Source organism: Callospermophilus lateralis, chromosome 11 (assembly GCF_048772815.1).
Source record: "Callospermophilus lateralis isolate mCalLat2 chromosome 11, mCalLat2.hap1, whole genome shotgun sequence".
Lineage (NCBI taxonomy): Eukaryota > Metazoa > Chordata > Mammalia > Rodentia > Sciuridae > Callospermophilus > Callospermophilus lateralis.
Window position 1 is genome coordinate 89,074,333 of NC_135315.1, and position 24,246 is coordinate 89,098,578.

General features: G+C 37.6%; 1 pseudogene; it reads left to right on the forward strand.

The window, feature by feature from the left end:
* Nucleotides 1-23,200, forward strand: part of LOC143410661 (histone-lysine N-methyltransferase SMYD3-like) — a 100,125-nt pseudogene extending 76,925 nt beyond the window's left edge.
* The last annotated feature ends 1,046 nt before the right edge of the window (nt 23,201-24,246 follow it).

The window sequence follows — 24,246 nt, forward strand, 5'->3', positions numbered from 1 at the left end:
ACAGTCATACACAACTTGGAAGCTCAAACTCTATTTCAACATCTATTTAAAATTCACTTGTGGAACTTTTTATACATTTTTTTAATTTTTATAGCATTCATTTTTTTTTCTTCCAAATAAGGGAAAGGTATACACATTTTTTAAAACCGTAGTGTTCCCTCTCACTAATTTAACATTCAAATTTTGAGATCATTAAATCCCTAGATTAACCTGACTATTCTTTATACATTGGCTTTATACCCAGAAATTAAAACAGAACATTAAATCAGCTTTGAAGACTTTCTAAAATTAAATATATATGATGAAGAGTATATGAGTCATGGATGAGCTATATATGTAATTATGAAGAAAAGATGTGTGTAACTATTCATGTTCTTTCTGGCTAAAGAAATGTTCTATGTACCTTAGCATACTCAAGTCCTATTCTCTCCCCTGCTGACATATATCATTTATGCTAGGATTATAATGTATTTTAATTTGAGTTTATTTTAACCCATAAAAAATTACTTTAAATTCTCTCTCACTTTTTTTTTTTGTAGTTGTAGATGAACAGAATGTCTTTATTTTATTTATTTTATTTTTATATGGTGCTGAGGACTAAATCCAGTGCCTCACACATTCTAGGCAAGCGCTCCACCACTGAGCTACAACCACAGCCCCCACAAAACATTTTTAACTTGTCAATATTCATAGATTTACCCATCTTGAGGATTCTCTTTGTCTTCATTTCTTTTTCATAGACCTTCCATCAATGATCACTTTTTACCCAGATTCTTACAAATTTTTCATCCCAAACAGGTCAGTAAGAAGGGAAGATTTTGCATTAGAGTCCATTATGTTGGGTAAACTCTGGGCTTGCTGTTCTGTCCTCCAAAGCCTCACAAAGCTGGTGAAGGCAGAGGTTCCAACCTGCCAGGAATTCCAACCTGCCATTCTGCTGGCTTCTTGGGGGTCTCTCTGTTCCTTACTATCTTGCTGGCATTTGATTGGTTTTACAAATATGTTAGCAGTTTTCACTATTTTCTCCAAGACAATCAGTAACCTGCTGTAGTACTAGAAGCAGAATGCCAACCAATTTTGTAAATTTGTACTAATAACAAATATATTATAAAATTCTACTCACAAGTCCCTCTTGGGACATGATTCTAGAATGGTACAACCACATGTGTGTTCATATATTTAAGGGCTTTCAGAAGTGTCTTTTATTGCCTACAAGTATGAAAAGACTGTAGAAGACAGATGTAAGTATTGTAATGAAAATCTCATTACCATTTTTTCTCAAGGGCTTAATAAGCTAAGTTATGGTTATTGCATAATTTAGTTATAGTGGCTGACCTTAAATTGTCATCAAATATTTTACACATTATAAAATGATGTTATAAAATATGAACCAGGCAAAAGCTAGTGACAAAGGACAACACTGTCACCATTGTGAGTATGAAAAGAAAAATATTTACATGAAATCCAATATCATTCAACCTTCCTGGAGGCTTCTGACCAGTTCCTACCACTGTTGCTGCTTATGGCCAAGCTGCTTGTGGGCTTAGCAGCACACGAAAAAGATTTGGCAAAGGGATGAGGATGTTTACCTACATGTCGAGCATTAAATGAAAACAGTTAAACACATTTAATTCAAGAGTTAGAAATGTAAGCAATGGTTTCTCTGTTCGTTTTTCTGTAAAAAAAAAGATCAAAGTTCAAACTTAGTGGTTCAGAATTGGTTAACTCTATCTGCAACTTAAGACTGTTCCCTTAAGGAGGTCACTTCTGCAGAATCATCTTGGGTCCTCCAGCCTCAACATGCATCTGAAAAGAAGCAAGTAAATATAAAGGTGAACCAAGTAGAGTTTTTGAACTGTTAGAAAATAAACATTTTGTGACTGGGGATGTAGCACAGAGGAGAGGGGAGGGGAGGGGAGGGGAGGGGAGAGGTGGGGAGGAGTATAGTTGCATACATTTCCAAGTGTTCTCCCATAACTTTTCTTACCATCTGGTTAGTGGTTAGGTCTCAAACCCAAATCTCCTGTCTCCTTTAAGGTACATACTCTTTTACACCACTTCCAAGTATGTTGGCAGCTCCTGAGCCTAAAGTACATGGATATCTAGAATAAACAAAGTGTTTTTTCCCTTAATATCTGATTAAAGATTCTTTTTAACAATGGGCCACATACAAATAACTCTTAACAGTCAAATTTGTGAGAAAAAGAAAGCCCTGCCTTTTGAATGAAGGATCAATTTGGAAGAAATTGTAAGGGAAGTATTAATCTTTTTATATAAAAAATGATCTTGCTTATTCATGTAATGGGTTAAAAGAAATCTCATTGTAACATTGTCAAGTTCACTTTTAATGTGTGACACTGTGATTTTGTTGTTGTTTTTTTTCTCATACTTTGGTGCAAGGAGGGAGAAGGGTGCAGATCCATCTTTCTCAGTGATGGGGGTGATTAGCACATATCATGGACAGAACAGGAGCTGAGGATTCAGTCTGGGCTCTCTCACAAACAAGTGAGAATTCATGACTCTGGTTTCTTTGTCACATCAGAGGCAAGTAGTAGAGTTGATGGAGAAGTACTGATTCATCTCCCACCTGGGAAACAGCACTTTTCCAGACTAACAGAGTGGGTTAATTAAGGTCATGGTTAAAAACTAGTTTTTCTGAGATGGTCTGTCTTTTCTTTTTTTTTTTTTTTTCTGTTAGGATTTTTTTAAAAGTAGCAACAACAAAAATGTATTATATTATAAATAATGTTGCCCTACCACAAAAGCATAAACAACTTCCATATTTCAGCTGCTTCAAATTAAATAGAACCCAGGGAGCAACATATGATTGTCTCTGCCTTTTCAAATGTCCTTTGTCTGAATTACCCATGAGTTCCTACCTTTGCTTTAAGACCCAAAGCAAAGCTCAATGTCATACTCAATGTTGAGTGTAAGCTGCTGCTAGTTCTGCTGTTATTCAAGCTATAGAGTCAGTGTCTGTTGGATATCTTGAATGGTGTGGAAGGCGACTGTTTACTGCTCATTGTATATATCATTCCATTTCTATATAAGGGTCAGAATTTAGTAAAATTCCTAGATCTTTTGAAACTTGTGTCAATTAATATAGAAGTCCCTCCTTCTTCCCTCCTTCTGTTACTTCAATTGTCAATAACCACTTTTATTGCAAAGTTAAATCATACAGTTACAAAAATAGTTAAAGTTTTCTAGCAGGGTATCATTAATTTTTTTAAAGTTAATTCTTACATAAATAATATGAGTACTTCACTGGAGCACTACTGTTCAAAGGGCCCTGGCCAAATAACTTCCAAATGAAACATTCAACCCAAGGTTGTCTTCAGCCCACTATCAATGAATCTTGTTACAGAGTATATACCTTGAAGATAAGAGTAATTTCTAAAGGTGAAAAAGTAAATTCCAATGCCCTGTTTCTTTTTATTTATGCAAAATTTCAAGCATATATAGAAATAGTGTAATATAATGAACCTTCATAAGTCCATCATCTAGCTTTAGAAATTGTCAACATTTTGTGGCACTTAGTTCATCTCTAGCTTTCCCCACTGTTTTTCACCTTTGCTGAATTATTTTTATGTAGTTCTTAGTGTTTCTGAATCTGTAACTTGCATCAGTAATATATTAGTGACTTTCATTCAGTTTTGAAACTTCTCAGCCATTATGGCTCTATAATATGTCGCTTCTGCCCCAATTTCTCCCTTCTCTCATGTGAGTATCCAGATAACATATATGAAACCTGTGTCCCTGTTTATTTTTCATTTCATTGTCTTTCCATGCTTTATGATGCTGTATTCATGTATACCTCCTTCCAGCTTACCAATTTATAACTGTGACTGATCTGATGTGAAACTACTGAGTTTTTAATTTTAGTTTTCTATTTTTCAGTTCTGGAATTTCCATTGGTTATTTTTATATTATTTATGTTTTGCCTGCTAGTATTATTTCCTGTTATTTGTTTTCAAACACTTATTGTTGTGTGAAAGTGTGTAAGAGTCTCAATATAGGTACTTTAAAAAGGCTGTTTTATTGTCTATACTTTTTTGTCTTGATTTTTCATGCAGTTGTTGTCTTTTTGTTCACTTGGTTATGATATTTCTGAATGCAGAAGAACATTGCATAGAAAACCTGAAGATAATTCGAGGTTTGGGATAGTGTTATCCCCTTTAGAGAGGTTTACTTTTGCTTCTGCCAGTCAGGGTAGAAACATCGCCTCTTGATTTAACAATACTATGAATGTGATTCACTCTTAATGATAGATGGTCTACTTCTTTCTTACCACACTATTTCTAGATTGTAGTCCTTTGGGATTCACAAATGAAAGTCAGAAATGTTTGTCAAAATCCCTTCTCATCCTACTTGAGCCCTCAGCTCCAATTTCTGTGTCTCCTTTCCTGTGCAACTACCAAAACCCTTGCTCAACTGGTTGACCTGTCTGTCTCTACTTTCAAATTATCAAAGGGAAAAGTAGTGGAAAAGAAGATTAAATTTTAGAATAGTTTCAAAAAAAAAAAAGAAAAAGAAAAGTAGTGGAGAATGTAAGGCTACCTTTCCAGATCATCTGTCTTTCCATGAAGAAATGCTTCAAGACCCTGATGTCTTTCCATAAAGAAATGCTTCAAGACCCTGATGCCTCAGTTGCTCTGTGGGGGCTTGGCTTATTTCACTTAGCATGATATTCTCTGACTCCATCAATTTATTGGCAAATGCCATAATTTCATTTTTACTTTAGATTACATAGAGGAGAGTGAAGGGAGAAAATGAGATATGGGATAGGAAGGATAGTAGAATGAAACAGACATGATTACCTTATGTACATATATGACTGCATGACTGATGTGATTCTACAACATGTACAATCAGAAAAAATGATATTATACCTCATCTTTGTATTATATATCAAATTGCATAAATGCATTCTACTGTCATGTATAGCTAATTAGCACAAATGAAAAAAATAAAGTAAAAAATGTATTTGTACTGGAAAAAAAATACGTTTGAATTGAAAAAAGGTTAAAGTTCTGTAGAATTTCCTATTGTTGGAAGCAGCTGACTGCTTTTACTTGTTCCTCTGTTATTTATCCTATGAAGTGAAATTTGATTTTATGGACTTGATTAGATGAGTTTGGGTTTGTAGATTTGGTTTGGTTTGGTTTGGTTTGACATGGATGCTTTGTAGATAGTATGCAAAATAATTCCTGTTTCCTCACATCAGCTGGCACTTCATGTCTGGGTGTTCCATTTTAGTGATGCTAAATTGGTTGGCAGGTTTATAGATAACAACCTAATCCCACCACTGTGAAATTCTCATCCATGCTTTCATCCAGTGGTTTTCATCTAGTGATGCATTTTCCATGGGTCAGTTATTTTTTCAGGAGATGATGATGATGATTTTTCTAATTCCATTGCCTTTACATATTTATGCACTAAAACTCATGTAAGTACAGCTCTTTGGTTACTCTGAAATACAACTTAAACAGGCAAGTTAAGCTTTCCTTTTAGGTTTAGTAATGCATTGATATCAAAATTTTGAAAATAGTCCTGAATATTAAATACCAAAAGCTGCTACCTGTAATGAAGCAATGTGACTATTCATTGTATCATATGAAAATCTCACCAGGATCAACAGAGGCCTTGCTATCAGGTATTCTTTCTCTACATCTTTTTAACTTGAGATATTTAAGTTCTCTGATTCTCCACCTCTTTGTAAAATAAGACAGCAAGGTCTTTATTCCCATAAGTCAATGTTAAAGCTAGTATATGTGCTTCCTTGGAATCTCTGCTTGTTTAAACTCTTTCCCTTTATGCACTTATTCACCTAGAAGCACCTAAGGAAATTTGTTCATGCTATTGCTATCATTGTTAACAACTGAAGAAGTAGAATGCCATGCAAAATAATTTTGTTATTATCAATTTGCTTGGTGTGTGTGTGTGTGTGTGTGTGTGTGTGTGTGTGAGTGTGTGTGTGCGTGTGTGTGTGCATTTGCTCATGCATGAACATTTCTGTTTCTGAATCTTGGAGCCAACTCTGGCTCCACTGTACCCCAGCAGGTCCCAAGGTCCTATTGAATCAGCCCTATAACTTGTTCTTTACTTTTCTCATTGCCACTAAACTTCTTTGAGTCCCTTAGCTCCTAGGCTCTCTTTTCAAATTTTCTTTTCCAATGAAATATCCCTATTTAGTCCTCATCTGCAAAGGGAGACCAAATTTCCCAGCTCTGCATGGGTGCCTCTACACAGCCTGGCCTCCAGTGTACCCACTCCTCAGGCTCCTCTTCTGGTCAGACCAGTGTGCTCACTCCCCCATTGCATTTACCCTCCCAAACCGTCATCAGAGCAGCCGGTCCCTTATTCCCCACATGGTTGAGCCAGGATCCTCTCACCTCCTCTGGTCCAAACCAGCTCATTCCTGCTGCTCCTCCAATAACTGTAGTCCCCACTGATCCCCAAATGCCCTTTGTGTATGCCATGGTTTGGTGGCTCTCATGCTCCTCTCTGTATCATGTTTTAATTTGCCTCATTTCTGCAACTTAACTATGTGTTAACCAAGAGCAGGGATTCACCTTGGACTTCTGAGTCCTTACAGCATTGGGCCCAGAACCTGGAATTTCACAGGTGCACCTTCCCCTCCTCTTCTCAATGAAATTCCTATGTAGTTCCTTCTCTGGTTCAGCTCTCAGCCTGGCCTTGGTTCCTAAGAGTCCTGGGGTTGAAGACTACTTGTGGGCCCTCCTCTCTCCTTATCACTGTCATACACAGCAAAGTTGATTTAAAAAATAAACCCGCACCCTAGATGGGAATTTCCCCCAGCAGGAGTGAGCTTTGCCAATGTTCCTTGGTGCTATTGCAGCAAATAATCATGATTCTTACTCCATATGTCAGCTGGATGGCCTCCAGAAACAAAGCAGGCCCCAAATAATACTCCTGCAGGGGCTGTGAGACAGATCTAGGAATACTCATGTAGAAGACCCTGCTACCCATCCTCTCCAGATGAAACTCTACTTCATTTTTTAATATCTTTCGGTGACCATGGCAGGTACCTGTCACGGCATAATTATGCACCACTTTCTCTGTCATCACAGGACTGAAGATTTTCTTTCCTTCTCCTAACTGATATGACAGACACCACTTAGTGGAGAGATTATTAGTATAAACTTACTCTTTGGCCCTTAAATTTAATTAGGCCACATTCATAGCAATAAAATAAAATCCTAAATACAGGTGTGCTTTTAAAGGAAAGTGTCTGGGGCAATTACCTTCTGATAATGGCATCCTGCACTTAAGCCTTTTGTATGGGGTTCTTAAAATCTTTTTCATACAAGTAGATAATGATGTTCATTCTGTAAAGAGTGAGAGGTGAAGTGATTGACCTCTTAGTATTCTCAAGAGATGAAGAAACATCCAGGACCCAGGTGTCTCCTTTGTTTTCCCCCTTCCCTCTGCCTTTTCAACTCTAAAAAGAGGCCTGGCCAACCTTCTATTGATTTAAATACTTCCCCCCCCCATAGTAGTGCTTTCCACTCTTCTAAGAGCAGGGAGGAAATAAGTTTCTGTATCACATTTCACGGGAAGAGTTGAGGTTCAGGGAGAGAGAGTGATTTGCACGACACATCTCACACAGACAACTGAAGTGTGGGGTCCATGGGCTCATAAATGAAGAGCAGGGGGGATGGTGCCTGGAGCAGGGCAGGCCCTGTCTGAGTGGTGACTCCTAGGATTTTCTTATGGATGTCTGGGTCAGGTACCTACTGTCTCTGGGGAAGCAACATTTGGAATGTGCCCTTGTGTTTTCAACAGTTAAGATGTATTTCCTCCCTGCACAGCCAAGCATTTCTGAATCCTTAAGAGCTAGTTTAAGTCCTGTTCCCTCCTCCATGAAGAATTTCCCAGTTCACCCAATCAGCAGGCATTTTCTTCTTCATAAACTCTAGTATCAGTTCAACAAAGTGAACTGAATATTTAGCATATGCTATGTACCACCTGAGTTAGGGACTGAATAAAGCTCTAGCCTATAGTATCATTTTAAAACTTGTTTGAATGTCTTGTCTTTTGTCTGATAAAATTATTTGAGGGAAAATCACATCAGTACACAGTGTGTTGTTCCCCGCCCCATGATCCTGAATATACAGCAGGAGCTGAGTATTCTCATGGAGGATGTGCAAGCCAGAAAAGACTGAACTGTTGAATTCAATATGGTACATTCTTATTGAATTGAATTGAAATAATATGGGGTCTTCATGGGGTCTGAAACATAGACCTAAGTCCTCATTCTTTGTTTTACCACAGCACCCTATTTTGTTCTGTTGAATGTGAAAGAGGTCAAGTATGTGTTGAGTTCCTTCTACATGCATATCATGAGGCACCTTTGAAGGGTGCCTCAATCAAAGGCACTGTAGTACAGTGTGATTGCAAGCTAAATATACAAATCCTGTAAATAGTTGGGACCATGATGGACTCTACAATGAGATTCTTTCAAAGGTCTTTTCAGATTAAAGGGGAGGTGTGGTAGCATTTACTTGGGAACTCATGAAAAGTTCTATTCATTTATTCAATAAAACCAATATTCTGTTCCAGGCTTTGATATTTCTGGAGCTTAATGGAAAAGGATGGAGGACAGAATTAGTACCTCGTTTCCTGCATTTTGCCCAACTATAAATATAGAGGTCCAAATTGTTGTTTGTCTTCTCCAGTGTCTTGTAGGGAAGCATTCCAGTCCTGCCCTGAGTTTCTCTGATGCAGACAGCATTCTGGAATGCTGAAGAGGGCAGTGTGTGAGATGCCACTGGTGCTGCATTTTCCTGGATTACCAAGCTAATTTCCTTTTAGTAGATCATTAACATTCACAACCAGTGTTTTCTCCAACTTTCAGTCTCCTGATGAAATGCTGGCTGTGAAGGTGAGAGCTACTGACGCTGTTTGCCTTTTGGTTTCTTCCAGGATTGTTTTCCCCAGGAAGCCACTCCATTAGAGGTGTGCAAGTAATGAAAGTCGGCAAACTGCAGTTGCATCAAGGCATGTTTCTGCAAGCAATGAAGAACCTGAGACTGGTGAGTGCACCAAGATCTTGGGGAGTTCTGCCTGGTATACCTCTTTCTGGCTGTCACTGGGCCCTTTCTTGATAATTTTTTTGGTAACAATTCTATTTTTAGCACTATGTAATGTGCATGCACACACATACCCAAGGTATGCTGGTAAATATTTAACAACCAGCTCTAAAAAGAAAGGAAAAAATTGATCTGTGATGTTCTCCAGTTTCTGAGGTATAAATGTACTCCATGTGATTGATTTTAAATTACCCACATGAATCAGCCTGCTCTCAAAGCTCATGACTGTTCTAGTTATCACTCTTGTAAATGGGGGCAAACCAGCCAGAGCATCCCTCTGCACATGTACTCCATCCCACCATGAACAAGCACCCTCTCTCTGCTGTACACAGTGCATCTTCTTGCATGGCAGGGAACACCCTTGACCATCTGTTCATGGGCTGCCTTTGCAGGCCGTTCCCTGCCCCGTCATTCCAGACACACTCAGTCATACTGTGCTCTCACCATCACCTACTCTGACCTGCCCACTCCTGGGTCTTTACAAAGCTCTATTCTCTGCCTTAAATTCCCTCCCTACACTCTCCTCCCTGGACCTAGCAGAGCACTATTGATCCTTTAAGGCTCAGCTCCAATGTCATTTTCTTCTTTATAACCACAAATATTTGCTCAGCCTGTCAAGAACACTTCTCATATTGTTGTAAGCCTACCTGGAGATACACCCTCCCATCCCCTGGAGCCTGTGAGGTCCCTGTGCTTGTCTTTGTAACTAGTTCAATTCCATGTATGATACCTAGAACCTAAGAAGTACTCATTGTAGGGAAGAAGGAAAGGAGAGAGGAAGGTTGGTCAGTATGATCTTAGCAATAATTGCTGAGAAACTAAATGGGAGAACTGGGTCTGTGTTCAAACACCTTGTTGAAGAGAGACACTTATTTTAACCCTCTTAGGGAATCTCCTTTGCCTAGAGGTGCCCTAGGCTCCTTGCTGTCCTGGCCTTTCCTGTCCTGCAAAATCACCTCTATCCCAACCCATTGCCCTCCAAACATAGAGCTCATGTGCTCAGCTGGTAGGTACTAGGGAAACCTGGAATATAGGGTTTCACAGAGAACATTGACACTTAATGGGGTCCTCTGGATCACAGAGCCCTTGACTGCAGAAAGCTGTGATGGAAGAATCAGAGGCCTGCATTAGGAATGCTCAGAGAGTATCCAGGAGCTGGCTTAGCCCATAACATGGCCAATTTTAGATGAGAAAAATGTCAAATACCTAAGGGATTCTTAAAAATAAGATTCCCTATTGCTAATTTTTTTGAACACTAGCCACATTGTCTGCTCCTGATTTCTACTGAAATCAGACCACAGTCAACAGAAAGAACAGGAGGATTTCCTGAAGGCGCTCAGCACATCTTGTTCTTTTTACTTTATCTAACATCTTTTCCAAGATTGGTGAAGCACACCAAGCAGACTCTTGCAGTCTCAGGAGAACTTTCCATTTGTGGTCTGGTGATTCTTAACCAGTCCAATGAGCTAGGCAGAAAATTCTTATTGGGAATCTGCTGTATGAAAGTTTCAGCAGAAAAATAATTCAGAGAATTTCACCCAAATACATGATATACTCAACCCAGGGTCACCATGCAAATAGGTGTCTCACAAGTGATCATGTTAATCCTTTATGTTTATTTGGGACTGGAAATGATTAGTGCCACTCACACATGATCTTACTTGGGCCTCATAACAGATGACAAGCATGTGACGTCATCAGGCCAAGAATTTCCAATACCATTTGAAAAATGAAGGCATGAAGGCTTGGAGACACACAAGAGCTTGTCTAAAATCACAGAATTCAGAGCTAGGTCTAGTTTCTTCAGTGTAATTTAACATATGCTGATAAAATGCTTCTATTTTTCTGAATAAGACCCAGTATTGTCCTTACAACTTAATGGAGGAGACAGGCATGTCATTAAATCCAGTCCAGAATCCAAGGCTCTGCTTTTGTCCTCTAGACTTCCCCATTTAAATAGATGAGGCTTTCTAGTTACACTTGATACACAGAAATCCCTTTAAGTCTAGTTGATTCCTGATGCCAACACAGAGGAAAATGTGGGAGATGAAGCAGAGCATATTTGTATCTCTGGAGTTCTTTATGTGAGGCTTGAGTCCTTGCAATCCCATGCAGAACTCTTGAGGGAGGGATCTCATGCCCTTAGCTGTAAAGGCAAAATTGAAAGGCCCAGAGAGCTTCTCAGTGTAGGTTTATTGTGTGATGTGGCCTGGGCCAATGGTGTGGACCAGCACAAGCCCTTCAATGACCTCTCATTGCTCTTTACCCCTTACATCCATGGTCTGTTCTTCTTGTTCTCATGCTCTTCTTGTGAGTTGCCTCACCTCACCAAAAAGCTGCCCCTGGTAGTCATTATACCATTCTCCTGTTCCTGTTTCAAAGATAAGTCTAAGCATGGACCCTAATAGCTGCCAAATGAGACGTTCTTGATTTTCTGTCATGAGGCCTGTGCTTAAATTGTACTCTTAACCTGGAACTTTCTATTTGACTCCAGACAAAATCCCTGAGCTTCTTGACCATTTCTGATTACCAACCAAGAAGTGAATGTGCACCCCTGCCAGTGTGGTGTAAGAAAGAGTGCCCGTATTTAAAGTCAGTAGGTTCCGATTCCAGTCTCACCATTTACCAGTTTTGTGACTTGAAGCAAGACACTCAATCTCTCTGAATAGAATTTTGGTTTTAAAATTAATACTATCCAGTTTGGGGTTGTGGCTCAGTGATAGAGCACTTGCCTAGCACATGTGAGGCACTGGCTTTGATCCTCAGCACCACATAAAAATAAATAAATAAAATAAAGGTATTATGTCCATCTATGACTAAATTTTTTTTATTTTTAAAAAATTAATACTATCCTGTAGATTTATTTTTAGAAGTAAATGAGGCAATGTGTGACAGTGTGCTTGTCAATCTCAAGCATTTGGAGACTATGAAGGCTTATTATTGTCACTAAATTTCATTCTGATCACTCTCCCCTAGCTGGTCCCTTTAGTATAACTTGTGTTTTTAGTTCAGGCTTATGGTTCTCCTCATAAAGAGTTATGCTGTATTGTAGCTCCCCACCAGCTCACTAAGCTGTGCTATTTTTGTAAGATGAGAGGAAATTCCTCAAGGGCCCCTGTCTGATATACCTTTTGTACCTTCTAGTGCCAACAAACAGACACACACAATCACACATGCCCCAAACACAAGTTCTATTAAATCCATGCTTTAATGTGTGGATTTCTTAATGGATGGAGGACTTTACCTTGCCCTGGCCCTGTTCTTTTAGCTATATGTGGCAAACTGACCAGACCCTGCCATAACTTTTGCTGAGCATTTGCTAGCAGGGGAATGGCCTGAACATGTCCCTCTCTATGAGAGCTCATATGACCTGTGAATCCACATACAATTCTGTCCTGCAAAATGCCTCAGTCTTGATCTTTCTGGGGACTCAGGCAACCTGGAAAAAGGAAGGAGAAGCTATATTCACTATATTCTTTGCCTTTTGAAACTGCTTTTCTCTCTAGATGGGTTCTCTGAGGTATTCTTTCTTGTCTTAGAATCCTGGAAATAATGGAACAAAATAGCTTGAATGAGTTTTTCAAAGCCTGAATGTGGAACAGAAGAAATCAGAGAAGCTTTAGAAACAGAAATCTGTTATAAATTCAATTAGAACCCAGCCTCCTCCAGGACAGGAATCCACTTAGCCAGCTCTGATTTGGTTTAGGTTTTCATTTCCACTGGGCTCTGCTGAAATTCTTGTGATTGCTGCCACAGGACAGGCCTGGAGTCCCTTCACAGTGCTCCCCTCCTGATTTCTCTTATCCCTAATCTGTTTTCATTTCTTTCCATTTATTTCTTGGAAGGATTTTGTTTGCCACTGACTTGACTTCTTGAATCTCAAGGACAACACTCCCCATCTGAGCTGTCTTGTCAATGAAACTGTTTCTTTTCCATGAAGTCAGGTTGTAAGATTAGCCTTCTTTTGTCTCAGTAACCGTTTTTTAAAATACAGATTCAAATTTCATACACTACAATTTTTTCTCTTATCATTTTAAAATTTTCTTTCATTTTTCTTGTTTAGTTACTGGGAATTGAACCCAGGTGTGCTTAACCACCAAGTTACATCCCCAGCCATTTTTATTTTGAGACAGGGTCTTGCTAATTGCTGAAGCTAGCTTCAGATGATAGCCTTCCTCATCAATGGGATTACAGGCGTGTGCTACCATACCTGGATCTTCATATCTCATTTTGAAGATCTGTTTAGTTTTTTCTGGGTCCATAGAGGAAATGCAGACTACAAGTTTCATTAGTTGCTCCTTTTGTTGATGCACAGTTATCAGCTATTCCCAATAACTGTGGAGAGTTTAAAGCACAATTGCACTGGTCTTTCACTCCAGCCTGCACCCTTATTTCTAGCCACTAACAATGACTATTTCTAGCCTTTAACTATAACATTAAGGCATGTATTTCTATTTTCCATTTATTTTTCTTCTCTTTAATTTTTTATTACTGCATTATAATTATCCATAATAGTGGGGTTTATTTTATTTTGACATCATCACATGCATGGAAAATAATTTGCTCCTTTTCAATCCCCATTACTTCCTCTTTCCATCCCCTCCTCACTCCCCCGTTCCCCTTCCTCTTCTCCACTCACGATTCTTGATTTCAAAATTTGGTACAAAGCTACAGTAATCAAAACAATACCCTGATACATCAACCTATAGAATACAATAGAAAGTCCAGAAATAAACATATACATTAAAAATTATTTTCAACTAGGTTATCAAAACCATTTCATGGGAAGTACATTTTCTTCAGTAAATGGTTTTGGCTAAACTAGACATCTATATAACAAAACATCAAAATGGCTGGAAACCATGAATACATATTCATGCTAACACTGAATGTTAAAGGTTTCAACTCCCCAATCAAAAGACATAGAATAGCAGAATGGATCAAAACAAGATCCAACTACATGTGCTTTACAAGAGACTCATCTTATAGGCAAAGACACCCCGAGGCTGAAGGTAAAAGGAAGGAAAAAATATTTCATGAAAACAGACTCTAAAAGCAAGCAAGATAGCTATTCTCATATCTGATAAAGAATATTTCAAGCAAAACTGATCTAAATAGACAAACAAGGGAACAATTCAACAAGAAGATATAATGATAGTGAATATTTATGCCCCAAATGTCAGTGTATACAATTACATTTAAAAAATACTTATGAAAATAAGTCTCAGATCAACCCCAACACAGTAATATAGCATGATTTCAACACACCCTTATCACCAATAGAAATGTCATCAAAACATAAAATCAATAACAATATTTCCAACCTAAATAAGTATTTCCAATCTAAATAAATCAAATGGACCTAACATATATTTGCAGAATATTTCATCCCAAAACAGCTGAATGTGCCTTCTTCTCAGCAGCTAATGAATTTTTTTCCAAAATTCTAAATTTTAAAATTCCAAATTCTAGGTCACATAGAAAATCTTAGCAAATAATAAAAAACCCCACCAATATAATCCTATGCATCCTATCAGGTCTTAATGGAATGAAACTAGAAATCAACAGCAAGATAAATAATAGAAACCATAGAAGCACATGGAGATTGAAGAATGAATCAAAGGAGAAATGAGAGTAGGAATCAAAAAACTCTTAGAAATGAATGGGAACAGAGATACAATTTATCAAAATCTCGGGGACAATATGAAAGAAGTTCTAAAAAGAATATTTATAGTGCTGAGTGCCTACATTAAAAAACAAAAAAAAGTCTCACCAGGTACAGCAGCACATGCCTGTAATCCCAGTGGCTTGGGAGGCTGAGGCAGGAGGATCACAAGTTCAATGCCAGCCTCAGTAAAACAAGGGGCTAAACAACTCAATGAGACCCTGTTTCTAAATAAAATACAAAATAAGGCTGGGGATGTGGCTCAGCGTTTGAGTAATCCTGAGTTGAATCCCTGGTCCCTCCCACTTCCCAATAAATAATAGGTCTCAAATAAATATGCTATGTTCCACCTCAAGGCCTTAGAAAAAGAATAACAACCTAATTTCAAAATCAGTAGAGGACAGAAAATAATTAAGATCAGAGTCAAAATTAATGAAATTGAGAATTAAAACAATACATAGGGGGGGCTGGGGATGTGGCTTAAGCAGTAGCGTGTTCGCTGACCATGCATGCGTGGGGTGCTGGGTTCAATCCTCAGCACCACATAAAAATAAAATAAAGATGTTGTGTCCACTAAAAACTAAAAAAATAAAATTAAAAAAAAAATTACACAGGATCAATGCAACTAAGATATTTCTTCAAAAAGGTGAGTAAGATTGATAACCCCTCAGCCAAACTGACCAAAAGAGGGAGAGAGTAAAACCAAATCAATCAAATTAGAGATGAAAATGGTGATATTACCACATACTCTTCTGAAATCCAGAGGATCATCAGAATCTTTTTTGGACAATCTACAATCCAATAAACTAGAAAATCCAGAAGACATTGACAGATTTCTAAATGTATGTGACCTGCCCAAATTAACCAGGAAGATTTAGAAAACCTATACAGATAAATTTCAAGTAGTGAAAAAAAGCAATTAAAAGTCTTCCAGAAAAAGAGAAACCAAGGACCAGATGGATTATCAGTAGAGTCCTAACAACCTTTAAAGAAGAACAAACACCAATCTTTCTCAAATTATTCCATGAAATTGGAAGGGAGTGAACACTCCTAAATACATTATATGAAGCCAGAAAAACTCTGATACCCAAACCAGACAGACTTATCAAGGAAAGACTGCCAGAGGCCAATATTCCTGGTTAGCATAGATGCACAAATTCTAATTAAAATCAAATTGCATTCAAAATCACATAAAGAATATAACACACCATGAGCCAGTGGGTTTCATTCCAGGGCTGCAAGTTTGGTTAAACATACAAATTAATATAATTCACCACTTAACAAAATTAAGGACAAGAATCACATGATTATCTCAACAGATGCAGAAGAGTCAGATGATAAAATCCAACACTTAATCATTTTAAAAATACTGGAGAAGCTAGAGATGGATGTAACTTTCCTCAACTTCATAAAGGGTACTTATGACTAACCCAAAGCCAACATCATACTGAATGGAGAAAAACTAAAAGCATTTCCTCTAAAATAAGGAACAAGACAAGGCTGTCCACTTTCTCCACTTTCATTCAATAGAGATCTAAAAATGTTAGAGCAATCAGGCAAGAGAAGAAAATCAAAGGAGTATGAATAGGAAATGAAAAAGCCTTATCCCTGGTTGCCAACAACATGCTCTTACATCTAGAAGATCGAAAATATTCCACCAGGAGACTTCTAGAGCATATAAATGAGGCCAGCAGGATACAAGATCAACACTCATAAATCAATAGCTTTCCTAAATTCCAGCAGTGATTCAGCTGAGGAAGAAATAAGGGAAAACATCACATTCACAATAACCTAAAAAAAAATAAAATAAAATACTTGGGAATTAATCTAATGAAGAATGTAAAAGAGCTCTACAATAAAAATTACAGAGCATTAAAGAAAGAAATGGAATATGAGCTTAGAAGATGGAAATACCTCCCATGTATTCCTATCAGAATAGGCAGAATTAATATTGTCAAAATAACTATATTACCAAAACCAATATACAGATTCAGTGCATTTTTTAATCAAAATACCAATGACATTCTTTACAGAGTTAGAAAAAACAATTCTTAAATTCATTTGGAAGAATAAGAAACCCAGAATAACCCAGGCAATACTAAGCAAGAAAAATGATGCAGTAGGCCTCCCAATATCTGATCTGAATTTATACTTCAGAGCTATAGTAACAAAACCAGCATGATATTTACATCAAAATAGACATGAAGACCAATGGAACAGAGTAGAAAACAGAGACAAATCTCCATACTTATAGCCATCTGTTACTTGACAAATGTGCCAAAAATATATTTTGGAGAAAAGACACACTTTTTAACAAATGATGCTGGGAAAACTGGATAGCTGTATATAGAAAAATGAAACTAGATCCCTATCTCTCAACCAGCACAAAAGTCAAATCAAAATGGAACAAATAATTAGGAACTAAATAGGAAGACTTACAACTAACTGTTAGAAGAAAACATAAGTCAACACTCCATCATATAGGTTCAGGCACCAACTTACTCAACAATATTCCTAAAATCAAGAAATAACACCAAGAATGAATATGTAGAATGACATCAAATTAAAAAGCTTCTGCAGCAAAATAAGTTAGAGTACAAGGGGAAGCTTGCAAGATAAAAGAAAAATCTTTGACAACTACTCCTTCAATAGGGGAATAACATCCAGAATATGTAAACAATTCAAAAAGCTTAACACCCCAAACCAAATAACCCAATCAATAAATGGGCAAAAGAACTAGACAAATACTTCTCAAAAGAAGAAACACAAAAGGTCAACAAATATGTGAAAAAAGTGTTCAGCATCTCTAGCAATCTGGGAAGTGCAAATCAAAAGTACAGTAAGATTTTATCTTACTCCCAGCTAAATGACAATGAAGAATAATACAAATAACAGTAAGTTTTGGTGAAGGTATGAAGAAAAAGATACACTCATACTTTGTTGATGGGACAGCAGACTAAAACAACTACTCTGGAAAGCAACATGGAGATTCCTCAGAAGACTAGGAATGAACCCTCCATATGACCAAGCTATCCCACTCCTCAGTATTTTTCTAAAAGAACTAAAATAAGCATTGCAATACAGCCACCTCAATGTTTATATCAGTGCAATTCACAATAGCTAAATTATGTAACCAATGCAGATGCCCATTAATAGATTAATGGATTAAGAAATGGTCTTTAGGGGCTGGGGTTGTGACTCAGAGGAAGAACACCCGCCTACCATGTACGAGTCACTGGGTCCAATCCTCAGCACTACAGAAATATAAAATAAAGATATTGTGTCCACCTACAACTAAAAAATAATTTTTTTTCAAAAAAAGAATGAAGTGGTGGTATACATACACACACTCAGCCATAAAGAAGAAGGATGAAATTATGGCATTTGCTGGTAAATAGATAGAAATTGAGACTATCATGCTAAGTGAAATAAGCCAGACTCAGAAACTCAAAGGTCAAATATTATCTCTCATATGTGAAAGCTAACGTAAAATAAAAGAAAGGATGAGGGAAGGGTAGGATATCATAAAGATATAGGGAAGATCTTGATAGTAGGAGTAGGAGTGGAGTGGGGTCAGCAGGGTGCTGCTTGGCTCAGATAGAATAAGGAGATCAAGAGGCAGAATAGAAGGATGAGAAAGGGAGACAATTTGGAATTAATTATTTAAAAATCACATTATGTGCATATATAAATATACCACAGGGAATTTCAACTTTCTTGTATAAGTAAAAAGAGCAGATGAAATGTACATAAACAGATGAACAAAAGAAAGTTTAGCAGAGTAGAGGAAAGAGAAACAGGGAGGGAAGAAGGGGGAATCATGAACTGATTCCATGTGTGTATGATTTTGTCAGGGTGAATTCAACTACTATGTGAAACTATAAATCTCTAATAAAAATTTTAATGTTTGAGTAACCTACAGAAGTACACAAATAGGAAAATAGAAACAAAAAGAGCAGAAAGCAATGAAGAAAAAATAAAATGACAGACTTAAACCCTAATGTATTAATAATTACCCTGTAAACTATATAAGTAGCTCTGTTAAAAATGTAAATTGTATAAATATCCAAATTAAAGGGTCGAGCTTAATTTTTTTCACCTTTATTTTATTTATTTATCATTATGTGGTGCTGAGAATCAAACCCAGGACCCCAGGTAAGTGCTCTATGGCTAAGCCACAACCATAGCCCCAGAACAGATTTTTTAAAATATAAACCAATTATATGCTATCTATAAGAAGCTCTCTTTATAAGGATTTGGGAATTTGAAAGTAAAAGAATGGAAAAAGTGCATCAGGAAAACATAATCAAAATAAAGCTAGAATGGCAATATAAGTATCAGGAAAAGTAGATTTTAGGGCAGAGAAAATTTTACTAGAGACATGGAACATTATATAATGAAAAAAGTCAATCTTCCAAGAAGGCATAATAATAATACTAAATATATATGCACCAAGCCACAAAGATGTAAAATATTGCAAAAAAAACTTATAGAGCTGAAAAAAGAAAATAGAGAAAGCCAGAAATATAGCTGGGTACATCAAAACCCCTCTATTCATAGTTGATAGAACAACTAGACAGGAAATCAGCAAGACTATCAGAAAATTCAATGATGCCATCAACCAATAGGATTAAATTGACATTTTTACAATACTCCACCCAACAGCAGAATATGCATTCTTTTCTAGTATCTGTAAAACATAGATTAGGATAGATTATATTCTTGGCCTTTAACCAAATCTCAATAAATGTAAAATAATACAAGTTATACAAAATAAATTATCAGACCATGATGAGATTAACTTAGAAATCATCAACAGTATTTGGAAATGAAACTAATTCTCTATCTCCTAGCCCTGTGTCTTGTGTGGTGCAAAGGAGAACACACTGGTACTCCAATTGCCCTTTAAATTTATCTTGTTTGATCTTCTCGTACAGTTGAGGAAATAGTCTGAGAAAGAAGGTAGGACTTCTTTAGGGCTTCTTAGATACTTAATAAATATTCATTGAATTGATTCATTAATTAAACAAAGTGACACAACAGTAACTCCTTTGGTGGAATAGTTCTAGCCACCGGAAGGCACAGACTTGAGCTCGCCATATTTGTCACCCCTCTTGACCTTTCCCTAGGTGGCCATGGTCCCTCTGGGTGCTCCAGTACTTTGCATCTTCATTTAACACAGGCTGTTTCCCTGTGACAACTAGGAGTCACATACTGTTTCTCTTGATAGTAGGAGTGGAGTGGGGTCAGCAGGGTGCTGCTTGGCTCAGATGGGTGAGCAAAGGTTTTAGGATTTTCTGCTGCCATTTTAAAGAGCTTTTTGTGGCTCTGGGGCTGCTTAATCCACATAGCTCTTGTTGTTGAGTACATTTCCTACTTTGAATGCCCCTGTCACCTCCCCCATCCCAAATGCTTCTTTCATACTGAGATGGACAGGATAAAAAAACTTGCTTCCATGTTTCCTGTTGTGATCTGATTCCAGAGGTTCTTATCATGCATACATTTTTTCCTTCTGATTTTATATCCATATTTAAATCATGCTTGGAGAAGTCATTTACTAGATTCCTCAGGCTGATGGTAGAAAGTATATAAGATTCTTGATAAGCTTAATATATTTTTATTAAAAATTAATATGAAAGCTATATTGTTTCCAACTTTAAATCACAATTCAATTTAATTCTTTTTACTTAATATGTGACCACAATTCTAAAATTACTTCAAAAAAAAAAAAGATGAGATTGAAATCAGTTCTAGGGGCCCTTTCTTTATTCCTTAGTGAACCATGTGCCTGTCATATGGCAGACAATCTATGCTGCCATTTCTCCTGTGACATTTAGATCTATACATGGGTGCAGCACCTCCCCTCTTTGGAGGCTTCAGATGAGTCTTCTGTGAAAGTTTATGTGGAGGCTCTTAAAGGCTACCATTAAAAAATAAAATTTAATGGAAAGAAATAAGTTAACCCCAACACATGCACATTGTGATTTTATATTTCCTTAATCTATTTTATATGCTGCTGCAGGAAATTAAACCAAAATTGGCCTCTCTGACATGTGCATGTGTGGCATTTGGGAGGCACTGAGAGAAGGAAGACATAGAGCTACTGGAAGCAATTGTGCTGGTTTTTCAGAGATTCATTGAAATGTAATGTTTTGGGGCAGGGGGAGAGGAAGCACTCCTCATTTTCTAAATGGGCTGAAGAGCTATGCCCAGGGCCACATGGGGCTTTATTATTGTCTCACATGAGCTGTTTTCCAAGACTCAATGGTAGGTGCTGTCCTGGATAAGGACCAGATATCCTCCTCCGTCACCAGGTCTGACCTGCAGCTTCCTGTCTGCCCAGCTTGTCTAATCATTCATACATGCACACAGGAGAGCCACTGACCTAGCTGCACATTACTGAATTTCCTTTCTTATTCTGCCCATCACTCAGAGAAGAAAACACAATATTTATTAATCATATCTATATTTAGTTTTGTTTCTTAGGCAAATGATAACAGATATTTTTTCAGCCTCTTCAGCTCTCTGCTTTTCCTACACCCATTTCCTCTGTTTCTAGATGTCTGGTAGACAAAATTCTCAAACTTAATCTCACCACTTGCATCTCATGCTTATACAAATGTGTGCAGGGACTGCCCCTGCCCTACCTCCATTTCCAGTGTTACAGCTACCATCAAATAAGAGAACTCAGAGCATGACCAGCAACATTTTGACTAAGAACATCCCTAGGCTCTTCACAGAAGCCACGTGCAGGAGTCCCAGGGTTCCTTCCCTTGATCACTTCAGAATGTTCACAATGGAGGCTGCACAGTGTGGAATGAATGCTGGCCAGTCCTGACACCTCTCAGGCCAGGCAACCTCAGGTGCAATTCCTTTGGAAACTTGAGGGGGCTGGAGGGGATGATCTCCATGACCCTGCCTTAACAAAGCAGCCTGAGGGGTGAGAGTCTTAAGACGATGTGCCAGGGTACTTTGCTGGATGTTTAACAGTCGCCAGAGCCACATCTGTACAGGTCTCCAGAACACATTCCCATAGGATACAGTGACTCTTGGAATCCCTCACTCCCCCACCCGCAGCCCACCTCACCTATGATTTGGGCAATCTAAGATGATACTGCTTAAACTCTCATTTACTGAGGCTGCGGTTATAGCTCAGTGGTAGAGCGCTTGCCTCGAATATGTGAGGCACTGAGTTTGATCCTCAACATCACGTAAAAATAAATAAATAAAAATATAGATATTGTGTGCATCTACCATTAAAAATATTTTTTTTTTTAAAAATCTCTTATTTATTTCAAAAAAAGAATATTGAAGGTATTCTGGTTATATATTGCTCCATAATAAACTGAGCAGAGTAAAACAACAAAATTATTTTTACAGATTCTGTGGGTTAGAAATCTGAACAAAGCACAACAGGAAAGGCATTCTTCTTGTCCACAATGTCTGGTGCTTCATCTGGAGGGATTCACTGATGGGGTTTCATCAACCTGACTTCTGGCTGGGCACTGGAGTTATGCATAAGTTTCTTTATTACACATCTCATGCCTTAGTTAGGATGGCTTGAAGGATGGGCTCAACTGGGACTGTCACCAAGAGCCACCTACACATGGTTTCTCTACATGATTTGGGCTTCCTCACAGCATGGAGGCTCCTGGTTCCAGGAACAGATACGCTAGTGAACAAGGCAGAGGCTTTATGGCCTTTTAAGCCAGTAGCTTTTCTTCCACTGTATTCTCTTACTGAAGTAGTCACAAGCTCTCCACAACTGTGGAAATAATTCGGAGGTAGAACTGACAAGATTTAGTAATGGACTAACCATGGAAAGTGAAGAACGGGCTTGTTGAAATGCCAATGCTGTAGTGTCATATGATATGAAAAGAACAGAAGAATGTATGTAGATAATAATCACAGTCAACATAGATAAGAATTGAATGCAGAATACAAAAGAGTAAAAATATTGTAAGGAGGTATTTCTTCTTTCGTGTGACATTTTTTTAGTAGTCAATGGTTAAACCTCTATAAGTAGCCATCTAAACCAGTGCACTGTAACAGCCCCTGAAGATGGTTGTTAGCACTGGGCCCTGGCATGACTTGAGCAGTGAGACTACTTTCCAAACTCTGCATTCAGACACCAGCCTTGTCACTTACATGCTGACTCAGGGAACTACATTGCTGCAGGCCTGTTAGAGACTGCTCACTGTGTAGACTGCAGGGTCACTGGACACTTAGCATCTTGGGGAAGGGAGGGGGAGCGGCAGGGGCTCACCTATTTGGAGGTCTGATCTGTCTTCTCTCCTTCCTCTTTAGGCTCTTGATATCATGCGAGTGACACATGGCAGAGAACACAGCCTGATTGAAGATTTGATTCTACTCTTAGAAGAATGTGATGCCAACATAAGAGCATCCTAAGGAAGCCCAGCTGGAGAGAGAGATGGCTTGTATCCTTATCAGATGCCTTATTGAGGTCACATAATTTGTATTTTGTTTGCTGTGGGGATCTTCCTTGTTGAAAATGCTGTTTTGTGTTTATGTAGGTAAATAAAGACAGACATATAGCTTGTCAACCATAGAATCCTTAGTTGTAGAGAAGAATGGTTATAATAAATACAAAAATTTAGTTGAAATGCTATCTGGTAACTTTTTTCTTTGTTTACTCATTGGTGATTTTATTGTTTAAGATCTCATTGTTCAAGATAGAAAATCTGATTAAAAGCATGACAGAAGAAGTTCCAACTTTCTCTTTGAATGTATGTGAACTTGATTCAATAAATACCACATTTTCTTATTTGCTTCCAAGCACAAACTTAATGTCAATTTTGGCAAGAGGCCAAAATTGTGATATTGTGATATTAGTCTTTCTGTGATATTTGTCTTTCTGTGTATGATATTAGTCTTTCTGTGTATGACTTATTCCACTTAACGTAATGTCCTCTATTTCCATTCATTTTCCTGCAAATGACAAGATTTCATTCTTCTTGATGACTGGATAATACTCCACTGTGTATGTATACTCCATTTTCTTTATTTGTTTTTCTTTTGATAGACCCCTAGGCTGATTCCATATCTTAGCTATTGTGAATAGCACCACAGTGAACATGAGCATGCAGGTATGTTTTAGTTTGCTGATTTCATTTTCCTTTGGATATATACCCAGATGTAGGATAACTGGGTCATATGATAAATATATTATTAGTTTTATAAAAAACCACACTGTTTTCCACAGTGGTTATACTAACTCACATTTCCTCATACAGTGTATAAATATTCCTTTATCTTCACATCTTTTCCAGCCCCTTTTGTTTTTTGTTTTTGTTTTTATAATAGCCATTTTAACAAGTGTGAGATGGAATCTTCTTGTAGTTTTGATTTGCATTTCTCTGATGACTAATGATATTGAACATATGTTCCCCCCTTTCTTGGCCATAAGAGATGTTCCTATTCATATTATTTACCCATTTTTAAATTGTA